Source organism: Panthera pardus, unplaced genomic scaffold, assembly GCF_024362965.1.
Source record: "Panthera pardus isolate Hobbes unplaced genomic scaffold, ASM2436296v1 HiC_scaffold_13, whole genome shotgun sequence".
Taxonomy (NCBI): Eukaryota; Metazoa; Chordata; class Mammalia; order Carnivora; family Felidae; genus Panthera; species Panthera pardus.
In genome coordinates this window covers 18,101,317-18,126,529 of record NW_026526688.1, presented here as the reverse complement: position 1 = coordinate 18,126,529, position 25,213 = coordinate 18,101,317, and the positions used below count along the sequence as shown (strand labels likewise).

General features: G+C 38.6%; 3 long non-coding RNA genes across 4 annotated transcripts in view; 2 read left to right on the top strand and 1 right to left on the bottom strand.

The window, feature by feature from the left end:
- The window catches only part of LOC109250983 (uncharacterized), a 125,112-nt gene extending 113,768 nt beyond the window's left edge, over positions 1-11,344 (top strand). Inside the window, exon 3 of the long non-coding RNA XR_002073294.2 lies at positions 11,221-11,344. This is a non-coding gene — a long non-coding RNA (uncharacterized LOC109250983). The remainder of the gene's footprint in view (positions 1-11,220) is intronic.
- LOC109250982 (uncharacterized) lies at positions 10,449-22,073 on the bottom strand. Of its 2 annotated transcripts, XR_008421555.1 has the most exons (3): positions 21,199-22,073; positions 11,481-11,550; positions 10,449-11,078 (listed from the first exon to the last, which is right to left on the bottom strand). It is a non-coding gene; the product is annotated as an uncharacterized LOC109250982 (long non-coding RNA). The 2 variants fall into 2 exon arrangements; XR_002073291.2 differs by lacking the exon at positions 21,199-22,073 and having other exon boundaries at positions 11,481-13,865.
- The window catches only part of LOC128776494 (uncharacterized), a 51,178-nt gene continuing 47,937 nt past the window's right edge, over positions 21,973-25,213 (top strand). Inside the window, exon 1 of the long non-coding RNA XR_008421556.1 lies at positions 21,973-22,070. This is a non-coding gene — a long non-coding RNA (uncharacterized LOC128776494). The remainder of the gene's footprint in view (positions 22,071-25,213) is intronic.

The window sequence follows — 25,213 nt, the reverse complement described above, 5'->3', positions numbered from 1 at the left end:
AAACACAAGACTTGGGTGAGAAAGAGATTGGATCCTTCTCATAAATTCCCTGTTGCCAACAAAATCGACATGTATGTGATATTAGAACTATGTTTTGATACACGTTACCTGTTATCAGTCATTATATACATGGTTCTCTGTCTCCAAACTGGGACCCGATGGGAACATGACACCCTAGGTTAGCTTGTCCTTAGAGTTAACTAAGGGGAATTTTGGTTTTCAGGGGGTGAGAATAAGTATGCACTCAGGTAACTTAGAGCAACATTGCAGAAGTGGGCATATGCTGGATCAGTACAGTTTTGTCCAAGTAGAAGCCCAAACCTCTTATGTCTTGCTATTGTGCTCTTTTGGGGCTGGGAGGAAGAGACATGATTCTTTTAAGAATTTTAAAAATAATGTTGAAAACAACTCGAAGCTCCAGGAGACTCAGGGATGTGGTAATGGTCCCTCCAGGATGAAGCAGTGAAAGCTGAATCTTTAATGAAAACAACTGAGATGAGTAACAGTGGTAAAAAGATTCAAGCTTCTGAATGCTTAGTTAAGTTGAAAACATGCAAGACAGACCCTGATGAGGTTTTTATTGGAAAATCTCTCTTGTGATACAGAAAATAATACATATTCAGGGCTATGGCAGATGTATGTGTATTTGGAAATATCCTGATGTGTTTAATGCAAATTCCTAAAATAATATATTCCAAGCATTATATGCATCTCGTCCATGGTAGGTATTTGGATCAAGCAGTGAAACAGAAGTCCTGCTTTGTTCATTATACGAAATCTAATTTTAACAGTAAATGAGCAAAAACAGCTAATGGACATAACTCAGTAAATTGTCATTTTACGCTAATCCTTTGTCATCAGTCTCCTGAGTTTGGTGTGCTTATGGGTGGTTAGAAGGGAGTGGAAAACCATGACCCTCCTTGTGGACCTGCCTGAGGGTCCTGGCCCAGAACTGGTGCAGGTTTGACTTTCCACCATATTCACTTGCTCAGCTGAATCCATGATATTCCCTTCTCCCTAGGCTGTCTGTCTTTCAGAAAGAGTCTGAAGCACTTTTTCTTTCTACATATAAAATTTTATGACTCAGAAATAACTTTAACGTATAGAGACAGTATGTGTGTTAAAGGGGTGGCTTTAGGTGGGGGCGCTACAGGCAGATTTAGCAAAATGTTTATATATCCTAAAATATGATTTTTTTATTAGAAATTGGTTTGACACCTTAAAAGTCTGGGTATGTGGGGCACCAGCAGTGGCTCAGTTTATTAAGCGTCCGACTTTGGACTTTGGCTCAGGTCGTGATCTCACGGTTCCTGAGATTGAGCCCCGCGTTGGGCTCTGTGCTGACAGTGTAGAGCCTGCTTGGGATTGTCTCTCTCTCTCCCTCTCTCTCTGCCCCTTCCCCACTTGTGTACATGTTCACTTTCTCTCTCTCTCTCTCTCTCTCTCTCTCTCTCTCTCTCTCAAAATAAACATTAAAAAAAGTCTGGGTGTTATGAACTCATGGTTGGGACTGCTAGAGATAGGCCAATTTTGTTACCTTGGCGTTGGTTCCAGTCAGAACATAGGTAGGATTTTTTTATTGCTTAAACATTTCACCATTCTGTACAAGTTAAGAGCAGAGACTCATCAATTTTATATAAACCAGACACAACTCTGACTCTGGTTCTGCCACTTACTCCGTGACCTCTGACACCTTCCCTCTGTAAGCCTTTGGTCCCTTACCTGGCATATGAGGTTATATGAAGTCATAATAGCACCTATTCCTCAAGTTTTGGGGATTAGGTTAGACTTGTTGCTCGTGCGGTACAGAGCACAGTGATGTGTGCATATTAAGTTTGCAAAACATATTAGCTTTTCTACTATCATCCTCGGTAGATGTTGGTTTTATTCCTTTCTTTCCTGTGTTAAAGGGATGGCTTTAGGTGGGGGCGCTACAGGCAGATTTAGCAAAATGTTTATATATCCTAAAATATGATTTTTTTTATTAGAAATTGGTTTGACACCTTAAAAGCAGTATTCTGAGCAGTATTCTGAGAAGTATTCTGAGTATTCTGAGCAGTATTCTTGCCTTCTTGTCAATACTTTACTCTGTGCAAACTGCTCTTGCAGGTGCTTGTGGGAACCCGAGACCTGAGATCTATGATTCCTGGAGCTTCCTCTCTAGTGGAGGTAGAGATGCATTAAATAATTGCGAAAAGCAATGTGGATGATAACTGTTAGAACGGAGACATGAAACTCTTAACTTCGGGAGTATGGGAGGAAGGCCCAGGTGTGTTATTTGCAGGTCCAGTGCAAAACAAAAATGTTAAGCCCTTTGTTCAAACTTTAAGATGGCAGCAGCAGGGCGTTAAAGCAGGTGCAGGCCATTTCTGAGCACAGAGCCCCATGTGGCTGCTAGAGGTCACGCACACATTGGCTCGTCCGGACTGGATGGCCGTACTCACTGCACACAGGAAAATTAGAGAAGGTTTGCCGTTGGGAGATCTAGGAGCTGACGGTACCTTGAAGGATGGAAAGAACTTTGAAATAATGAGAACAGTCCAGACAAAAGAGAAAACTTGTATCAAGTACCAGTAGGATTGTTGTTTTTGTTTTTAAGTGAGACTTATTAGGGCAAAGTGATTTGGCAATCAGGGAGTGAGGGGAGATGGGGAGACAGTAGGCCTAAGTCTGAAGCGTCCACTAAAACGAAGCAAGCCAAGGGCTTTGAGAATAGAAACAAGATCAGATCAAGGTGGAAACATGGCTCTGGTGGCAGAGAGACAAAAGGACTGGATTTCATGAAGGAAGCATGGGCAGCAGGAACTTTCCTGGTGAAAGCAATGTATTCTTTGCAGGGGAGCTGCAATGCTTTTTTTCTATTTCTCTGCCATCCGATGTCTGCTTTCCTCTCCCCCCACCCCACAAGAAGCTACACTCTGTTTCTGTTTTGAAGATGTCTTCAATTATACGATGCCAGACAAAGAGAAACATAATGGAATTTTAACCAGTTGGCTTTTTTTCTCTGAGGACAGCATTTCAGCAACATCTCCATTCTGGTTATAGAAAGAGAGCTTGAAGACACCCAAATGTGCATTAAAAACCTATCACCTTTTCTTGGCCTTTCAAGCAGAATTGTATTCCAGAAACACCATGTCATCTTGTATTCCAGACAGTGCTTTTAAAGACAACATGGGTGAAACCCTTGCCCTATTCATCACCGAATGGAAGTGCAAGTCTGTGCACGTTCTGTGTGTCTGTCTCTCGTCCTGACAAACTGTCTTCAACGGTCGGAAAGTAAAACCTTCTTCCTTCCTTTTCTGTTTTTCTTATAATAACTCAGCCTTGAATCAGAGGTATATGTTCAGCCTCCCAAAAGTGCTTCTGTCATGGAAAGGAGTTCCTTTTGTTCGCTAATTTATCATGTCTTAAAGAAAGCTAAAATGTTCAGGATGACAAGGATAGAATCAGCCATTGTCTGAAAGTGGAGAAGGTACAGAGGGAACTGTATGTCAGTATCTGTAAGAGGCAGGGAATAGCATTTTATCAGTATTGCGGATTCCAACAAGGTGGGAGAAAAGGATGAATATATTTTAATACCAATAGAAAGCATTAAAACTAAATAAAAATTTTAAGGAACTCTCCTTAAGGTAAAATTTCAAAAATATTTTTCTTTTGCTCCTCCACTAAATTTTATTATCTCTGTTACATGAGGCAAATGACTTGAGTCTCTCCAAGCCTCAGATTCCTTACCTGTGAAAAGAATGGATGCTTGCTAAGATCGCTTCACGACTACAACATCAGCATTAACATTCTCTGGCTGGGTGAATCTATTCCTCAGGTGCTTACCTGAGTTGGTAAGATGGGAGGGTCCACATTCCTGCCCAAATACGTGCCCACGAAATTCCCATACCTTTGAGTATGGCATTTACATTTCTATTATCTTTCTCCATCAAGGGTAGTTACCCTTGTTATTTTCTCCAGAATACTGTGCAGATTACAGGTGGTAATTAACATTCCTCTAACCATGTGTAACCAGTGTAGGCCTGAGTCAGAAGCTGCTGGTCAAGCTCAATCAGACAGGAAGAGGGGCACATTCAGAGACGACAAGAAACACGTGCATTTCCAGATCTCTAAGAATGGGGCTGGGCAGCCTTTTAAATTGTAGAGTTTCCTCTGTAGACCTTTTAGAGTTCTAACCAAGATTTTAATAGTTTTCTCATTTTAGTTGCTTTTTAAAAAATATGACCATTCACTTCTTGCATTTCTTATGTCACACACACGCGCGCGTGCGCACGCGCACACACACACACACACACACAGAATGTCTCATATTTGCAGTGAAATGATTTTGCCATTCGAAACACACATGGCAATAGTAGCTAAGCAGAGTGGCCCCTGGGAAATCTCTACTATCTGGAGTCTGGATTGTGAAAGGGAGCTACATCAAAACCTTATATTGTGCCAGGTAGTGAAATGAATAATGTGGCAGGGAATTTCAAATGGTCCAGGAAGCAAAACCTTCTCTGGGGACCACAGGTGGGGTAGGTGTGAGCTGTGAGAACGTGCATGAATGTGAGAGAGCTGTAGGCATTTGGTGCTTTTCTGGAGAAAGGTCATGGGGTAAGAAGTGAGTGTCTCTTTAGAGCACTTTCCATCCAGCAGTTTTTAGGAAATACCTCCAAGAAGGTATTTCCTAAACTCCCAACTCCTGTCATGGAGCTATGGGAAAGGAGCAATGAATTCATCGTTAAAGGGCAAGAATGCTATAACTAGTTGTTTAAAAATGCTAATAACCATGATGTCAATGATTCCTTTTCTTTAGATATTCTGATCATTGTAAGATGGGAGTTCAGGTAGCTACTGATAAACAATAATAATAGAAGCACGTATCAGTAATGCGCTTTGCAGTCCACACTCACGTGAATTACTTCCCCTCACTTAATGTATATTCCAAGAGGTTTAGTGATTTTCCTTAAGTCAATTAGATAGAGGCAGAGCTAATAGATCCTGCGGGTTGGACTAGAAGAGTCTTACTTTTTGCAGTGTGGTGCTTTACATTTCAGATAAGTGTGGTTTTCCTAGGGGACTCGTCTTTCCATTTTCTTTAAACCCTTGCTTCGTTGTTTCTGTATTATCCTTCTTAAAAATAGTGCACGTCTCAGGGTGCCTGGGTGGCTCAGTCAGTTAAACATCTGCCTCTTAATTTCAGCTCTGGTCCTGATCTCGCAGTTCATGAGGTTGAACCCCGCGTCAGGCTCTGCACTGATAGTGCGGAGCCTGCTTGAGATTCTTTTTCTCTCTCTCTCTCTCTCTCTCTCTCTCTCTCTCAAAACAAATGAATAAACATTAAAAAATAGCACATGTCTCTTTTAATACATTTTAATAAGAAATTATGCACAAATCTGAATACAATGAAGAGAAATTTGTCTTTGGAATTTCCCTTAAAGATAATAATACATTTGAATTTGCAGTTTTTTTAATTTTGTCTCTTACTATTTCTACTATGGCTATGTAGTATCTGCACCCCCAACAAAAAAAGAAAAAAAGAAAAAAGAAATGCAAGAATCTTTTCACTTCAAGAATTTGCAGCAGAAGGGATAAAATGGTTCAATCCAAAGAATCACTGATGTTTAATGAACTAAGGTAAATGCACAAAACATGAGTCATGAGTTTTACTTCTAACTCCATTATCGTTTCAACATGGGAATTGTATTTTCACTAGAGTCATTGGATAAATGTGAATTAAAGAAACATCAAAGTGTTTAAAGTTTGTGTTGTGTTTTTTTCTATTTTTTTTTTATTTGAGTATAGTCAGCACACAATGTTACATTAGCTTCAGGTGTGCAACTGAGTGATTTGACAAGTTTGCACTCCTGAGTTTTAAGAATCTACTATAATCTGCATCTTCCTTCCTATTTAAAATTTGTATTCATTTGAAAAGCATGAGCTACCTAGGCTACTTCTCTCCTTTTACCTTTACCATCTTGCTATAAAAGGGTCACTTTCTCACAGTTTATCTCTCTCTTTTGCAATTTGTTTGCAAGACTGAGGCGAGTTCAGTGTGCTAACGAACCTCTGTGGGCACGCGAGGCTGCAGGCGCTGGCCGAGCCAGAAAAGTGCCGGCTCCCTCTTTATTGGCATGTTGCAGCTAATAGATGCTCCTCGGATTTCTTGCTCCTTTTCCAATACAGCACTTTATAATCCTTTCAATTTTCTTGAACTGTTGGGGCTCATTCATTCTTGGAGTGGAGAGAGCTCAGACACAGGCGCATATTATGTCAGTGGTCAAGTCCAAGGAGGAAGTCTTAGAAGAAACCATTTTGAATCGATCTCTTTCTTTTGCGGTCACTATGGCAGTGTTACACCAAAGAGAAAAAAAAAAAGAACAATTTAATCTATTAATAAATTTCAAACATGCAAAAGAACTTCGGTGATAGGAAAAGAACTCAGTCCTGGGTCTACTGTTTACGAACCCTGTGACCAGGACCAAATGTTAAAACCTCTCTGAACCACAGCTTTCTTTTGTATGAAATGGAAAGCAACAAGAATTCCTCAGCAAGATTATATAATAATTACTTAAAATAACACATGTAAAATGTGAGGGACATATTAAAGTCTTGGGATCTTATTGAAGTATCAGATTATTATTAGACTTTTTGAAAAATGGCCATTAAGGGGCACCTGGGTGGCTCAGTCGGTTGTGTCTGACTTCAGCTTAGGTCATGATCTCATAGTCTGTGAGTTCGAGCCCCACGTCGGGCTTTGTGCTGACACCTCTGAGCCTGGAGCCTGCTTCGGATTCTGTGTCTCCCTCTCTCTCTGTTCCTCCCCCACTCATGCTCTCTGTCTCTTAAAATAAAAGTTAAAAATTTTTTTTAAGGAAAAAAGTGGCCATTGAGAAATTTTTTTATTATTTTACTATTATTATTTTGTTATTTTCATCTTACTGCTGTTTTAAAATATGCAGCTTTGACATCATCTAAACAGTTTCAAAACAAAGCTATAAGAAGATACACGTTCTGCAAAAATAACGTTAATGGTAGGTTGTCTTTATAAATGTCATTTCTTTCTGTCTCAGGTAGTTTCTTTTTTATGTTGCTTAAATGATTGTTTTACTCTTTTAGTAACATACATGGAAACAAGGTCAATTTTTTTTTTTTTTTTGGTCAGTCAGGTGTGTTTAGCAGTCTTAGTTTTTGGATCCCTGCTCTTACCAGAACATAAATATAGCCCCAGGGATAGATACTCAAATTGATATGTTTGCATAGCTCCCTTTAGTGATCTGAGGCATATAGAATACACATACAAGGTTTCCCTATGATCCACTCACCTCTTCATGACCCTTGCTCAACAGTGTGCAAGAAAGAGCTGGCTGCCAGGAGGGCCCAGCAATTAAGCCCCAGAGCGCATTTTGTTGAGAAGGGTAAAACGAGGTGTGGAAGTCAGGCTCTTGGTAATTTGCGACCTTGCTCCAAGACCTTAGTACTCAGGAGGCAGACAAAACACCATCCTCTCGCTCTTCTCTTAGCTTTGCAGGCACTGAGGGTAAGAAGCTAGTAAGAACTGCCTTTTTATCTCAAGAAGATTAGCTAGAGTGGATCCAGAGAAGTCAGAGGTCAGAAGGATCAGACAGGGCACTGGAATGCTTCCCTCTGTTACAGGAACTACTGGGCATGTTGTGAGCCAGCCAGTGTTGGCTATGTTTGTTCCTCATGTTGGCAGGATCTGAGGAGGGCAAATGAGGCAGAGTCAGATGAGGCAAACAAAAGGCTTGTGTCACCATTGTGGCCTGTTACTGATTGGTGCAAAAGAGCTATTGAAAAACACCACCGTGATGTGCAAGAAAAAAAAACAAACAAAAGCCCAGCAAATAGGCTTGTATTGGTTTTCCACGCACAGACATCTGAAGAGAATTAATTTTCACACACTTTAAGTGCTCAAACTGAACTTTGTTTAACCCATAGAAGTCCAGCTTAGTTCCCAAGCACATTTGATCATTTGAATTGTATATATAGATTAGAGCATTTGTTTCCCACTCCTGTGAACATTAAAATAAAGAAAAAGGGGAGAGAGAGAGGGAGAGGGGGAGAGAGAGAGAGAGAGAGAAAGAGAGAAAGAGAGAGAGAGGTGGATGGAGAGGGGAAGAAAGGCATTCTTGGAACCAAATAAAATCGTTAATGTTAATTTACCCTGGACAGGTCTCAGGTCGGGGGAGAGTGGAAGATAGAAGGAAACAAGAGGAAAAGCAGAGGCCATAAGTTAGATTGTCATTTTTCAATCAGCGTAAAACACAGTATTTGAACGCTAAAATGTGTTATCATGTGACACCACAGTCAAAGTCTTTGTGGAGCTCTCCTTACAGCCATGAAATGTTAATGTATAGAGAAAAGTAATGTAGAAAAAGGAAGGTGCTACCCAAAACCTGTCTTCCTTATAAAAACATCACTTTTAGCGAAGTCTACATGACAACCAATATATAAACATCCGGAGGCAGGGGGTTAAATGAACATTTCTTATTCTAGTCCAAATACATGGCATCCTGCAGTCATCTAAAAGTGTACATTGTTGAAAATTTTGCAGCACAGAAAGTATATTTCCTCTTTAGAAGGAAGCATATTCTTTATTTTTAGACACCCAGGCTGCAGAACTGGTTTATGATCAGGGTTTGGAAAAGCTCATCAGGAGATGTTCTCATCAGGTTACTACGCCACGGTCTGGCACAAAGCAGTGTCAAGGCTATATCCTAAGATTAATAAGATTCTCCCAGAATTGCAGGACTGAAAACTGGAGAGACCACGTTAATTGGGTGTACCCTATCCATGAGGCATGACATCCTCACAGCTCTTCAAGTTTGGGGGATCCATCTTGGATGTCAGGGGAGGGCCGAGAGCACACGCTGAGCAGAGCAGAGGGGGACTTTCAGGGGTTCGTGTCGAATATCTGCCATGCGAGAGCACAGCCCCGCACAGGGTGTGGGATTCTTTCAGGGATTTTAAACAATGTGCAAGACTTCCTAAATGCCCAATTTACTACTGAAGAACGATTTGGCTTCTGGAAGTAATTTAGTTGGTAAATAGGGGATGATCCTCGGGATATAGGTAGTCTGTAATTTGGGGCTAGACTCCATGGCCCAACATAGCAATTCCTCCGTAGTTTATAATTTTTGCTTCCAGTCTTGAACTGGATAGAGTACAAATGTAAGAAAGCAAATGACTGCTTTTTCTTTCTAACCTTCTAAATACTTCATCTGGATTTGGGTAACTTTTTGAATTTTCATTGTTTTAGGAAAGATACTATTAATCTTAAGTTATTTTTTCTTCTGTATGTCACTCATCAGATTGGCACAAAGAATTTCCATATTTTTCATATCATTTTATAAATTTATCATATGTGTGCATGTATATGCATTCACGAGTTATTTATATTTGTTTATTAGTCACTGATTGTTGTAATATCATATTTGCACTTTAAAAAGAAACTTTCTATGTGGGCAGAATCATATTAAGTCTGAAAAAGTCATATACCCACCATGAACAATGTTTCAATTTTTGCTAAAGAAATTATGGAAAAAAGTCAAGTGAATCTTCAATAGGTACAATAGTATTGTACTTATGAACACAAAAAGACTTCATAAAATCAACACTGGCTCAGAGGGCAGAAGGTTGTGCTAATACTATTCATATTCTTATGCAACTTACTGAAAACTTTTTATCATGATGTTAAGTACCCATACAGTTGTAAAGTATCAAATCCTTAGAAAATGCTAAATTACAGAAAAATAATAACCCACAAAAAATTATGTATTATTTGAGGTTTGGAACTGAAATGAAATGTAAAATTTTTAACAACCACCTACAAATTTTCAAAGCTGCCACACAATTGTAAAGTGAGGTGAACTCTCTGAAAAGAAATAAAAAATTAAAGACAAAACTAAGGCAGGTATGTTCTCCAAGAAAACAATTAAAGGTAAAACTGGTATTTTTTATACAAAAACTGACCTCTTATTTTCGGTACAGCATAAATGGCTTGTGGAATATAGTGACTGTCGCTCTCCTGCACCACACACACACACACACACACACACACACACACACACACACACACATTTCCTCCAGAAATGCATGGGGCTGTGAAGATTTTTCTTAATTGATGTGAAGAAGCTAAAACAACTAGAATCCACAGCCTGTCTCCATTTATGTATAAACCTTACATTTGGTGAAGTTAGCAGTTTTGTTGATCACGTCATCAGCGTAATGAAACAGTTGGTTTATTGAGCACTTCAAGTAATGGAGCCATCATTAACTGTAGCAGGGAGGGTATATATAGATTACAGATTCCATTACTATTTGTATTTGAGAACAACAAATTTTTGTAAGTTATAGTTCTCATGGTAAATGTTAAACCAAGTGTAGTCTTAAAAATATTAATATGGCATAGTATTATGGTATCGAAGGGAAACACAGAATTTCATCAAAGTAATGCTTTTGATTTCAAGAATTCTGTCTCACCAAGATAACTTCTTCAAGTCTTTAATGAAGGAAGCTTAGCATTTCCCTTGATAATTATCCACAGAGTCTAACAATAGCTCTGTTCAAGAGCTTTTGTTACATGTAATAAAAGAGTTACTCGAATTTTTACCAGTTTTGCCCAGAAGAGAAAGCATTGATTCCCATTCTTCAAATGCCTTAAAAGGCCTTCAGGTAAATATTTCTCTTCTGACAAGTGTGAGGATAGTCTATGAACTTGATCTGGTGTTCACACAGGGATTCAATTCAAATGGGTTATGTTAGGTTATCGCAGTGGGGAAGGGAGGAGAATCCCACATAAATTACAAATCATGATCAAATTAGTCACATGTAACATGAAACAATTTGCCAGATGAAAAATGGACTGCCATCAGTATAGTTGTCTGGGTTATATAATTATATCAGTGTAAATAGAATTAAAACCAAGTGTCTCTGTATTACTCCCCACTAACAGGGGAGCATTTACAGCTATAGGGGGTGGTTCCAAAGGCATTAAGATGTGATTTTGTCCAGAGTTCCCAGGAACACCTGAGTGTTGCCAGGGCTTCATGTCTTCTCTGATGGGATACCTAAGTGGTACAAATGGAAGCAAAGTTAAAATGCTATTCAATTATTAACTACACTAAAGCACAAAACCTAGATGTTCGGTAAACTGAACTGAGCAGGTGGGTGGCTTAAATTAGACCCAAGTAAAATCTGTTCTTCCCCCAGGAATGAATCGTACCACCAGATGGCCACAAGAAACTAAGGCAAGCACTGCTCACATGTGAAGGAAAAAAGAGGACAAAAGTAGATATCTGTTGGCTTTCTTGTCTAGCCAGCTTTATGGAGTAGGAAACCAATGAGACATGCTTATTTAATAAGTAAATGTGGCCAATCAAGCATTCCCTAACTCTGAGCCAATGAGGTTAGTAATCCATCTACTTGTCGGAGAACAGAGAAAGTAGTGGATAGAGGGGCAGGAACCTTACCTCATCCCTTGAAGAACCATGGAGTGTTGGAGAATTCAGGTCCATTCTCTGTCACTAACTGTATGACACTCTGCAAAGACAGATGAAAGGGCCAGCCCCCCTGCGAGAGACCCAGGCACAGCCCAAATGTTACATGTCTTTTCTGCAACAGCTAAAGGCAGTAACAGGAAACTCCAGACAAGGACTCCCAGCCATCTCAGGAGACTCCCCAACAATGAAACACCAGGGCAATGATCTAGAGTTGGAATTCTTTGCTCTATGTGTAGAAGTTCTACTAAATATAACAACTTCAACAGCATTTCCTGGTGCCATCTGCTAGATTGCATGTTCTTTGAAAGGAGGTTTTATTCCTTTTTTTCACATTTTTTCCAGCTTTATTAAGGTATAACGGACACAATTACAAGATATTTAAAGTGCGCACTGAGATGATTTGATGTACGTGTACTTTGTGAAAGGATTTCCTCCTTCTAGGAATTATCTATCACTTCCTATATTTATCTCTTTTTTAAATTATTTTTTGAGAGGAGAACATTTAAGTTCTATTCTTTTAGCACATTTCACGTCTACAATACAATGTTACCAACTCTAGTTACTTAAGGTTTACTCTGCGTCTTCAGCAAGTGCCTGATTGCAGCTTTCAGTAAACAATCAGTAGTTGTTGAATGATTGTGTCGTGCATGCGATCTTCATAATACCTCATTTCTACTTTCTTCTCCACGCGTCTGAACCTCTACCTCCTACCTCACATTTCGTGTTTTCATAACACTAAATTGCTTGCCGTTATTGAGAAATGCTATGCTGTATCCTTTGATATGGTTTCTTCTGATCCTAGATCTACCTGGATAACCTTTTATGCTCCCCTTCCTTCTGAGCCTGAATGATTTATTAGACCTTAACTCTGGCATCCTCCTTCCAGGAAACCCTCCTGAAAATCTAGGCTATGCTAAATCTGCCTGCCCTGAGCTCCATTACACTCTGGGTTCCCTCTGTAGTAACGCCTTCAGTGTTATATTGAAATGATCTGGTGTGGGCCGACTCCACAGCCCCCTATGTTCACACACCTATGTTCACATTCCTTTAGGGGAAGACCCATATTTTATTCCACATTGAATCCCATCTCCAGGTAAGGTGACTAACAAATAAATGCTTCTTGGATGAACCTTTTTTTAAACTTTATCCTTCAAATAACAGAGATTTCAAGGGTATTAAACATTAAAGTGACATGGTCAATTCTGTGCTTCTAAATAACCACTTAGCAGCTTTATGGAGGTTGGATTGTAATAGAGCCTACTAAAGCCTAATAAGAAGATGAGACTCTACTATCAAGCAAGCAAGAGATGCTGAACAAGGGCAGTGGCCAGTCTTTAAGAATCAGTAGGGGGTGGGGGAAATCAGGAGAAGCTGGTAAAATGGCACAAACTTTCAGCTCTAGGATGAATATGTTAGATCTGAGGATCTAATATATCACCTGATTACTACAGTTGGTACCACTGCATTGTACAATTGAAATTCACTAAGACACCAGAGCTTCAATATTCTCACCAAAACCAAAAGGGCATGGGATAAATATGGGGGGTGACGAATGCATTAAATAACTCATGGGGGGATTATCCTTTCACAGTGTAAATCAGATCATCACACGGTCGTTTAAAACATCTTACAATTTTGTTTGTTAATTATGTCTCATTAAAGCTGAAAAAAAAGATCAGTAAGACAGGAAGGCCAAGCTGAAATGGTTCTAACAGGGAAGTTGAACCCAAATCAGAGAGGAATCTTAAGATGGCAAAGTTTTCTGATTGATGAACTGAGTGGGCAGTAGAACCATCTACAACAAGCAAAATGATGTATGATGAGGCCATTAGTGTGGTGCAATTCAGTATGCATAAACTTTGAGTTCTGTCAACCTCCCCTCTAAGTGAAAGAATGTTCTAGTTTGTTCGTTCCTATTCCTGCATTAGCTAATGTTGATTTTACTTATTTGTGCATTCTGGAATACTTACCAATAGTATGAAATGAGAATTTAAGTATTTTTTATTTTTTCTACCTGTATTCCTTTAGTCTTTCATATTCATTCTGTGTAATTTGGAAAGCAACCAATATAGGAGAGAATATTTTTTTATATGTTTTACTGTCTTAAAAGATACTACGCTCTCTTAGTAATCAATTTTGCACATTTACTTCAATTGTGGGTATTGATTTATAAATTTTATGAACCCTTATCTCAATATCTACATAATTCCACATAATTTTTAATTGCTTCAGATGCCATCATTTAATTGAGCTTCATTCCGTGACTAGATAATGGTTATTGAGAAAATCAGAATAAAAAACAAATATAAAATTCAAAACATTATGCTAATGTAATATGTTTTTTCCTGTGCAGAAACTTGGATATACACCAAAGGGAAAAAAATCTAATAAAACATTTTATTTAAAGTGGAAGAAAAACTCTTAAATATTATCAGGATGATTGAAATTCTGGTCCATATTAGACCTATTCTATTTACCATTAGAATCAAATTTTGAAAGGGGTAGTTTATGAATATGAAATTTCAAGCTATAATCCATGAAGATTTCCTGAGTCTGCTGATATATGGAAATATAGTAATGAATAAGAGCATAGGACTTGAATTCAGAAATGCTTGCTCAAATATTTCCATTCTGGGGGCACCTGGTTAAGCATCCAACTCTTGATTTTGGCTCAGGTCATGATCTCACAGTTCATGAGTTCAAGCCCCATGTTAGGCTCTGTGCTGATAGCAAGGAGCCTGCTTGGGATATTCATTCTCTCTCTCTCTCTCTCTCTCTCTCTCTCTCTCTCTCAAAATAAACAAACATTAAAAAAAATTTCTCTCTGACAAGTTTCTTAACCTTTCTGAGCTTCATTTTCTCCAACTGTAAAATGAGAAGAAAAGTTGAATTAGTTAAGACTTCATAGGATGAGGGTTTTAGAAATGCAATTCAAATTAGTGTTAGGTGCAAAAAAGGAATTTACGCTCATGAGTTATTGAAAAGTGCTAAAGATGGTAAGTGCTAACTGACTCAAATGGCATCCATGTGCTCAAACAATAGCTCTTCCTCTGTTTCTTTACACCATTCATGACTATTTTCCCTAGGTTAGCTTCATTCCCAGTCAGTAGCCAGGTCTTATGAACATGGTTACAAAGTAGCTAGCTCATTTTTTTTTTTTTTTTGGTACTATGAGCTATAACATCCCATAAAATTCCAGAACTGTCAGAGAAAAATATAGCAACTTCCTACTCTTAAATTCCTAGAAACAATTAGTCATGCTTTGATCATGCTTTTGATCAATTAGCCTGAGCTAATTGTGGTTTCCAGGGAGGAGGACTTTGTCCAGGTCATGGGTCCAAAGGGTCCAGCCTTTGGTCCAGGAAAGCAAGATCAATTCCACCCGATCACAGGGTTCCAGCAGAATTACTGCAGAATAAGGAAGGGATGCTCTCTCAAGGAGGGGATAATTGGAAAAAAAAAAAAAAAAAAAAAAAAAAAAAACACTTTCCATTATAATACATAAGGTAAATTAGATGATATAAAGAGAAATAAAAGACATAAGAAAACTCAATAGATGTGGATTTTTATTAATTATTGGAATAAAATGTTAATATAATCATGGACTAGCCTTAGTTTCTGCCTACAGACAAGAAGTCTATTTATTCCTGACCAATTCTTGGGCCTTTACTTTACAGGTTAAAGATAAAGATGAAAGATGTATTGTTGGAGAATTAAGGAGAAGAAATAGGGCTCATGTATTATACAGATATTTATTGAGTTCCTACGTTGTGTGAGACAGTTCTAGGTCCTGGTGAAACTAAACATATGAGGCCCCACTCTTGTGTACTTGTGCAAACAAAATCATTTCAGACATGATCAGAAGTTCCTAGAAAAGTAATACAGAATAATGATGTTAAAAATTACCTGGGAATGAATTCTATTAGATTGGGTGATCTGAAGAGGCCTTGGCAAAAAGGAGATAAAACAATGATGTGAAACAGTCAGTACCTATTAGCTGGAATGTAGTGGATGAGAGGCAGAAAAATTGAGGTGAGTGGAGAGAGAATAGGGTGCGTGTAGGTTATGATGAAGGATTTCAACTTTATTAATTTGAATCTAAAGGCAATTGAAGCCCCGGGAAGATGTTGAATAGGAACAAAATGTGATCTGCTTCAGGTTGCTAAGAAATCATGCTTTTGTTTTTTTAATGATTACTTATGGCAAATTTTTGCATCCCATGCTGTGATGAAAGTGACATGGAATATGAAGATCACAGTAGAGGTTAAAAGAAAAATGGATCAATACCAGGTATATTTTGGAGATAAAGTTGACAAAACTCAGCATGGGGTTAGATATGGAAACTGAAGCTAATTGAAGTGCCAACATTAGCTTCTAGGTTTTAGTCTTGAGCAACAGGGTGGATGGAAAGGTAAGAGCAGAAATAAATTAGGTGATAAAACCAACAAGAGTTTTCTTTGGGCTCTGCTAAATTTGGGTTCCCTGTTAGAGAAGGAGGTGGTGATGTCAAATAGGTGATCACATGATCCTGGAGAGGTTGGGCTGAAAATATAGATGTGAAAGTCATGAACATATAGACGGTATTAAAACCTTAATGTTAGATGAGATATCCTAGGGGAGAGGTTTGGATCCTGATATGTACAGGGCATAGTACCAAACTCTGAGATCCACATATTAAGGTGCTGAGCACAGAAGGAAAAGACAGTGTAGACACTGAAATACATAGGTATCAGTGAAGTAAGAAAAAGAAAGCCATGAAATTGTGATGCTTTGGAGAACTTTTTAAAGAAAGGAGTGATGAATGATGTCACATATTTCTGAGAGAGAAAATTCAGCAGTGTTAGAGAATTGACCATTGGCTTGCATATCATGAAGGTCACTGGTGACCTGAACAAGAGTAGTTTCGGCAGATTGGTGGTAATGGAAGCCCAAACGGAGTGGGTTGTGAAGACAGTGTGGATGGAGACGAGGGGAACTAGGACAGTAGTTGTAGGGAGATATGGGTCTGTATGCCCAGAGCAGGGTTTTCTTAAGCCAGGAAATACTAAAGCAAGTGGATGGTAATAATCCAGAAGAGAATGTAACACTGAAATGCAAAACACAAAACAAAACAAAGACAAGGAGAATTATTTGCAGGATAAAATCCTCAAAGTGGAAAAAGATGAGATTCAGGACACTGGTGAAGGACCTGCCTTTGATGGGAGCTGGAGTCCTTCATCCACCATCACAGGAGAGAAGGGAAGGTGGGACATGTGGATAAAGATAGAAATGTTTCGACGGATTTAATGGTGGGAAAAAAAGTTGCCTTCCGAGAACTTCTGTTTTCTCAACTAATATGTGAAAATGTCATTCACTGAAATCTTAATGAGGGGATATTAGAGGTAGCAGAGAAAGAGGAAAAGTCATAAAACTATTCTTTCAAAGAGTGAACAAGGAAGCTGTACAAGGGAAGGTGCTGGGATTAGGGGCAGGTGGGCTGTCAGGTGGCATCATGGTCATGGATCTAGACAGAGCTCAGGAAGTCAGTGTAAGATAGTTGGGTTTAACCCAAGTCTGGGATTTTGCTGGTAAAAACAGTGTTGCCAAGGAGTAACAAGGAAGTCAAGGCTGTTTTCAAGGGATTAATTAGATTTATAGTCCATGTAAATTAAAACATGAAAGGAGAAAAGGTAGACACGGTGAGGATTATGGATGATTTACAAAGTGGTGGAGTCAATGAAAACCGAAAACTGTTGGCATGAAAGGAAATAGTAGGTTCTGAAGAACTAAGGAGGAGAAGATTAGAGTCGATGTGGGCTGGATTTGGTGAGTTTGGAGAGAGGAAGAAAAGTCTAGGTGACAGCACTGTATGTGAGATTGGGGAAAACAATGATAAATAAGGATTTTAGGAGGGCTTGTCTATCATGAGGAAGGAAAGGAAATCTTCCTTGACATTTTTTTTGAGGCACCTCTTCAAAGATTTACAACTGCTTTACAGGTGTGTTTTGGAGTGGGATTGGCTTTTCTTTGAACATGACCCTGCTCTGAGAGTATGCCTGTCTGAACTACACAGGGGATTCTCACTCTTTATAATTGTCAGATCTTCGTCCTATCTCCATAGCAGTGCAGGTGATCTTTTAGAAGAGAGGTCAGCAAACTATTCTGTACATGAAGTTTTACTGGAACACAGCCATATTCATTCATTTATGTGTCGCCCATGGCTACTTTCACACCACAGCTGCAGAACTGAGCAGTGACAGTGGTGCCCATGTGAGAGAGTCCACTAAACCTGAAATATCTACTGTCTAGTTCTCACAGAAAATATGAGCCTATCTCTGAGAATAGATATGCATAGATCAAATCATGTGGCTCCCTCCAGTGACTTCCAGTAAAACCCAAATTTGTTGGCCGAGCTGTCTCTCCATACTCACCCCCCTCCTCCAACTCTCCCTCCCAGCCAGCTTATGAATCCACAGTTCCGTAGCTGCCTTCTGTGCCTCAACCACAACAAGTGCCTTTCTGCCACTGTGCCTCTGCCATAAGTGGTTTCTGGGGCCAAGAACTCTCCCATCCTGGATCCTGGTGTGGCTGTCTCTTCTCACCATTCAAACTTCAACCTCTCTGTGCCCGCCCAACAGAGAGAGATCTCTGGCACTGCATGTGATACTTTCCTTCAGAGTACTTACAACTGTTGCGTACTTATTTGTTTGTTTGTATATTTTCTGCTTCTCTCCATGAGAATGTAGGTTCTGTTAGGATGGGGCCCATGTTTGTTTTGTTTTTTCACTGCTTTGTAAGCCCCCATAGAACCTAGAGCCTGGCACAGAGGAGGTGGTCATCAATACTGGTTAAATGAAAGAAAGCAAGAATAAAAATAATAAAGTGCTAAGCACTTCAGAATACAGTAGTATGTATCTTTTTTTCATAATACTGCTTCATCTTCTAAGGAGTTTGTCCTGACTGCCTTAATTTGGGGCTTCATATATTGTACACAGGCTTTGGAACCACCCTGAATTATAGCTCTGCCCATTCCCAGATGTCTGATCTTTGATAAAGTACTGAACCTATTTCAGTCTCTCCATTTGGAAAATATAAATAATATAGTAGCAATCCCAGAGCACTGTGAGAATTAAACAAATTTATGCATCCTAGGGCTTCAAAGTAAACCCTTTAACTAAGGGCTTATGGTGACCCCTGAACAAGTAAGTGATGGCTGTTTTCATCACTTTCTTCTCTTTCTTCTCCTTCTCCTTTTCCTTCTTCTCCTTCTCTTTCTCCCTCTTCTCCTCCCCCTCCCCATCCTCCTCTCCCTTTTCCTCCTCCCCTCCCCCTCCTTCCCCTCTCCTTTTCCTACTCCCTTCCCCCTCCCCCTCCTCCATCTTCTTTCTTTCTTTCTTTCTTTCTTTCTTTCTTTCTTTCTTTCTTTCTTTCTTTCTTTCTTTTTCACCTCCTCCTCCTCCTCCTCCTCCTCCTCCTCCTCCTCCTCCTCCTCCTCCTTCATCACCATCATCATCATCATCATCATCATCATCATCATCATCAACAATATCCCCAGACCGACCATCTACTGCCAGGAAGTCATTGTCACATAAGAATGTGGAAGCGTCTTCCATGTCAAACTTCACATCATAAGGCTGAAGTGGGGTTTGCTCCGAGAAGGCACAGTGGTGCGTGATTATGATTTTCAGTCTTACCTGAGTGCTAAGAAGGATAACTTCAGCAGGATTCGGGCATGCCATTTTACTTACTTTGATCTTAAGTTCTTCATTTGTAAAATAGATTATTTCTGAGGTTTTTCCAGTTTTAAAAGTTTATGATTCTTTTGTAACCACAAATCCCCAATGTAATACAAACAGAGGAAAAGGCTAAAAATTAATTTCTTACATAATTTTCGACAACTTCTAACTTTTTAAAAGGTGTAAAACATGACACAGTTTTTATTTTCATCCCGATTTATATTATCAACATTTTTGATTGTCACAAATTTTTTTTCCTGTAAATGAAGTGCAATCCTCCTCTGTTTCATGAATTGGGAAAAGGATGTTAAATTACTTTTCCAAGGTTGTTATAAAATTTCTTTAAGAAGACCTGGGATTTAAAAAAAAAAAGGCTGCTTATTCCAAGTTTCTTGTCAGTTCCCTGAGTTAGCTTTCATTCTCTCTGGCACCCACAGAGCAGTTAACTTGGTAACACGCTCCTTTCAAAAAGTATAATCCTGGATGAAATAACAATACATGACTCCGAAGAGGTTTCAAAGTACCAAGTATACTTTCTGGATTATAAACTCCTGGAAGAATTTACTTCGTATAGACCACAAAATATATTCAAGTTAGCTAATAAAGAGCCAAAAGTTTTTTTGTTTTTTTTTTTTTCACACCAGGAATTAAGTATCAAGGGGGAATTATAAAATGTAACCATTGCAGAAACCTCTTACTTTGCATTCAATGGCTGTGGCTCCTTCCTGTGCAATTCATCATGTAGATAACGGTTTAAAGGGCTGTAAACACTTGTCCTAAGATAATTATTCTAGATTTTTTGGTTTTATTTTCCCATTTAGATTTCAATTAGCATCAAGAGAACAGACATTTGAAAACAGCTAGCAAGAGATCATTTTCATATGCCATAAATCACATATATAAAAGTAGCATTTATCAAACATATTTGTGCTGTTAAAAGAAACTGCATCTAAAGAACAAAAAACTTAACTTTTGTCAGTTTCTTTTCAATCGCTAAAGAAAGGACTAAGAATAACAGATTAGATACAAATAGAGAGGTAGGTAGCCAATAGATGAATTTGCCTCACAGCATAACTATGTGATCATGATGATAAGGTGGATTATTTTTATGAGCTTTACTCTCTTTTAATGAATATGAAAATATTAATGTTACAAATCCAGTGAGGTGTATTAATACCATTTCCTGGCTCTTGGTAATTTTTGTCCCTTTGAAACTTGGAGGAGGAGTGGAGAAAATAGTAAATCCTCCTTGAAATGTACATATCACTCATGTGCCTGAGATGCCAATAGTCTTAAGGCCCAGGTAACTTATAGGAGTGTCAAACTTGGTGTGACAACTGTCCACCTGAATGGAATCTCTATATCATTTATTTTTTTGGAAAATCAAATGAAATCAATTTAAAACAAAACAAAACAAAAGCTATACTTTCCAATCTTGCAGCCATAATGTATCAAAGGGACATTTTCTTAGAAGAAAAGAAAAATCAATAGGCATATATTCTGCAGTATGTGAATCACAAAGCCCTGTATTTCCACAGTTTAACACCATCTCTCAATGTCCTACAATGGGTGTTTGTCATTGTCACAGTCAGGAGGCTCTTCAAATAGAGACATATTCCAGAATCCTCCAGGAGATAGATTTCAATAGCACTTTGAGCAATTTATGCAACCAGTTTCCCCACTTAGCTGGGAAAGAAGCCATCAACAGAGGGTCGCTAAAGGGGCTTCTGGGTCTTTGGTGGCCTAATTGACTTTCACTTTGCCCTACTGGAGAGTAAATAATGTTCTCACAAATGTCCTACCAGTTTTCATTCCTCTCTCCTCTCTTCTTTGTCTGTTCTTTTCCTCCCTATCTTTGTAGTTCCCTTGCTTCTTACTCTTACTCCTCGACCTCCCCAACCCACCTTTCTTGTTTGCAGTAGAAGATAAGAGGATATGATTTAGAAGTGGAAAATATGAATAGGCAGGCATACCACTCAGATACTTTTCTTTTCTCCAACTTCTGACTGGATCATCTCTTTGAGGGTGTAATACATTCAGCAGAAGTTGTATGGTGATGCACAGTGTTAATAGGAACATTTTTGCTCCAGTCAAGTTCCGATCACGGTTTGGGGAATTTGTAAAATAAGGCTTATTTCCTGTTTGTTACTTTCCTAGAGAAAATCCACAGTTTACCTAACATGGTAAGATTAGAACTAAAAACACCAAATTATAGCTTTTGTATATAAGCTCTGTGAGCTAATACGTGAAGGCAAAAATTTGAGTGAGGCTCCATATTGGAATATAAAAATCCAAGGGAAGAGAGATCACAAGACAATACATTAGGAGCATAGGAAGAATATATTTTATTTGATAAATTTTACTTTCTGTTTTTGTATATGTTTAATGCACTTATTACACATGGAGGAATAAAATGTATAAATATATGTATAAATCGACATTGTGCAATTGAAGCTTTGGAAGACCACAGAATAAGAGTGGTCTTCTGCACCTACAAGTTATTTTTAGCCATATTAAATAAATCCTCTGATAATTTTCTCTTTTTAAGACTTTTGAACAGTAAATGGGAATTTGGGGTAAGCTTAGGCTCTTTACAGTCTTGTTGTTATTAATACTTGTCCTTAATCAGTCTCCCTTCCAAAGCTATAGCTAGATCCCTATGTGTGATCATTGGTCATAGGTTAATAATAACTGAGCGCAAATGGCATTTTCATTTGTTTTAATCTAAGTTTATATCATTCTTCTCAGAGCTGGTTACCCCTGTGAGTGGCCACAACCTACTCGTCCTCACTACCTGAATTTCTGAATAATACTCATCTGGGAATCCAGGGATGACCCTCTCAAGGTATGAAGCAAGAACTGTATGGGGAAAATAGACTAAAGCATAAGGGTCTGTTTTACCTTTGTGTCAACAGGAAGACTGATACATATTTTTGTCTTAATTTCTTAATAAGATGAAAGATTTGGATTTTCAAAATTCTCTTCATATAAAGAATTACCACTGATTTCAAAACAATTTCTGCAGTCACCATTATAATTCTTGGTAGAGCAGACAAAAAAATCTTAGCACAATAAATGCAATACCAAAGGTCAGTATTAGGAGAGAATATTACATATAACTAATACCAGGAAAATAGAAACTGTCAGCCAATGATGGGCAAGTTGAAAATATTAGTTTAACACCGCCACTTACTAGCTATGAGACCTGGGGTGAACTTCTTAACCACATTTTTCTCATTTGAAAAACTTGGATAATTATTACCTATTAGCAGGAGGTGGATAAAAGCCTAAAATATATGTCACAATCGATAAAGTGTCGCTGCATTATTATTATGTTGGCAATGTAGGATTTGACCAAAATGACAAGTCTTTATCTAGCTTGTTTGATTGGAGTGTAGATATATACTCCAATGTGGGCCCAGTTTTAACTCAAATATTTCACATACTCTACTTGGGCAGAAAGTGTCCATTGATACTAATATCAGAAGAATTTTTGGTGCGTACAGAAATAGTTTCCATGGAATCTGCCAAGTCTAGGGGAGATAGAGGTATATGAACTTGAATATCTCATATTCCCTGACCACCTAAAGGTATGAAGGCTATGCAGCCTCACATGACAAGGGTAACTGAGAAGGAATGCTTAAGAGATGACCAAATTTAAGCCAATTCAGGATGTGCACCAGAATGTGCTGTTTTGTCACAATGATTGTGGGCTTCAGAATTAGACCTAAGTGTGAATACCAGCTTACCCACCTGGAATGCCAGGAAAGTACTCATGTCAACAGGCCCCACACCATTTCAAAGCGATAACGGGAAGACCCCAGGAGATGATATCACTGAAGAAGGCTTAACACCTTCTTCAGTGCTGTTTAACACTGGTTAGTTTTTCCTTCTTTCCTATAGAAATGTTTGGGTACTACCGTGCAAGTTCATAAATAGCACACTTCAGAAGAGTGAGGTGAAAATACAGATTGTGAAAATAAGCAAGTGTGCCTGGGGGATATGCCCATTTAGCAAAAAAACTCCTCGATAATTAGGGAGGAAATTAAAATTCCATATTTAGCTCACAGACATTAAAGAAAGATAAAGGTAGTATTGAGCAACCCTCAAAATGTGTCGTCTTTTCCTCATTTCCTACTCAAACTAATTACCAAGGACAACAGAGCCATTTTGTTAATTCACACTAATGATGAGGAGCCTCACTGTAAATTACCAAATATCCTAGATTAGTTACTAAATAAGTAAGTCCCATAAAAAATAAAACACAGCAGTGCCGAGATAGAGAAGGCAATATGTTCATTCTGTAATTGCGGCTGAATGTTAATTATTTTGGGTAATACTTTATTCCACATATGTGAATGTTCTTCAGTACATTTGAGGTAATATCAGTTGGTCTCACCATTTCCATATCTAACTGGGATCATTATCTAAATACTGAACAAGTCAACTAAGAAATTTGGATAATGAGTGATTCAATTCACATATGCCACATTCATATTCTAAAATGGTTTTCATTATAGTTTTATTTTTCTTGTAAGTTTTGATTATTCCTTGAACACTAGAGTGCCACAATTACCAGTGGGTAAGGCCACGTGAGTTCAACAAGCTACAAAGCAGCCATGACATTATTAATTGGTTCTCGTAGACTGTGTTTTCAGTCAATCAATAATGGTTACAATAGCTGAGGCAGTCATGCGCTAATCTGCTGTGTCTATTAAAATGGCTGCAGTGAGTAGTTTAGCCGTCCTCAGACTGTTCAGGTTTATGTGAAAAGACATTTACTCTCCAGCAGTCCAAGGGTGGTTCAGAGAGGGTAGTCGGAAATGGAAGTCAAGTGTGTGCAAGAGAGCAAACCATTATTCTAGAACTCAGAGCACTCTAACACACCTAACAAGGTTATAATAGAAACACTTTATCCGTGTCTGATCCACTAACATGAACTTATTTGATAACAAATAACTTGTTCTTGAAGAGAGGGTCCAAAAGTTAACTTATATCTCACAGTACAACTAAATAAGAAAAGACTTACAAATCTCCCTCCATAAATCCCCATGATTTCATGTTCCCTTTGGTCATATTGAGGAAAAGACAGAGCAGAAAAGATTTGCTCTTCTAATAGGCTACATAAACAGAAAGCCTATCAATTATATCAAGGAGATAGGTATGACAGAAAAAGTAATAGTTGCAGAAAATTATAGGGGTATAAGGAAAAGAGAAGTAGATTTAATAAAATCTTCTAATTGAAAAAATTATTACCTAGTTTTGTATAGCACATGAAATATGCTGTTCCTGTTATAAGGTTCCTGTTTTAAGGTCATCTGGTTTTGAAGAAAGTAAAACTTCACCTTCTGAGGGAAGCAGATACTATCCATTTCTGAACACCTTATGTAGTTATTTCCCACTTCAAGATGAAATGGGCAGTTCCAAGGAGAGAAATGCATAACATCTGAAACTATGGGGCCTGGAAAGCTTTGGTAGCCCTCCATAGGCCTATTGTATTTCACTGACAAGATAACATGCCATAACTAGTTGGCATTGACCACAAGAGCTGAAAAAGGGTGGACTGCTCTTGCTTTTTCCTACATGAACAACTTCCTATTGCAGTGACTTGTCTATATTGGGTACTGGAAAAGCGTCAGATATTGTACTTACTTTTTGTAGAAGGACCTTGATCCTACCCTCTGCCCTATTGATTTATTTTTAATGTATGGACCTCTTTCAAAACTGCATGACAAATTATCTTTACTTTTGGTTCTTGGCTCCGATTACAACCCTGAAGTTTATGCTCTCCAATTCTTATTAAGAATAGAGCTAGGGGGCGCCTGGGTGGCTCAGGCAGTTAAGTGTCTGACTTCGGCTCAGGTGATGATCTTACGGTTCATGGGTTCCAGCCCCGTGTCAGGCTCTGTGCTGACAGCTCGGAGCCTGGAGCCTGCTTCGGATTCTGTGTCTCCCTCTCTCTCTGCCCCTCCCCCACTCGTGCTCTGT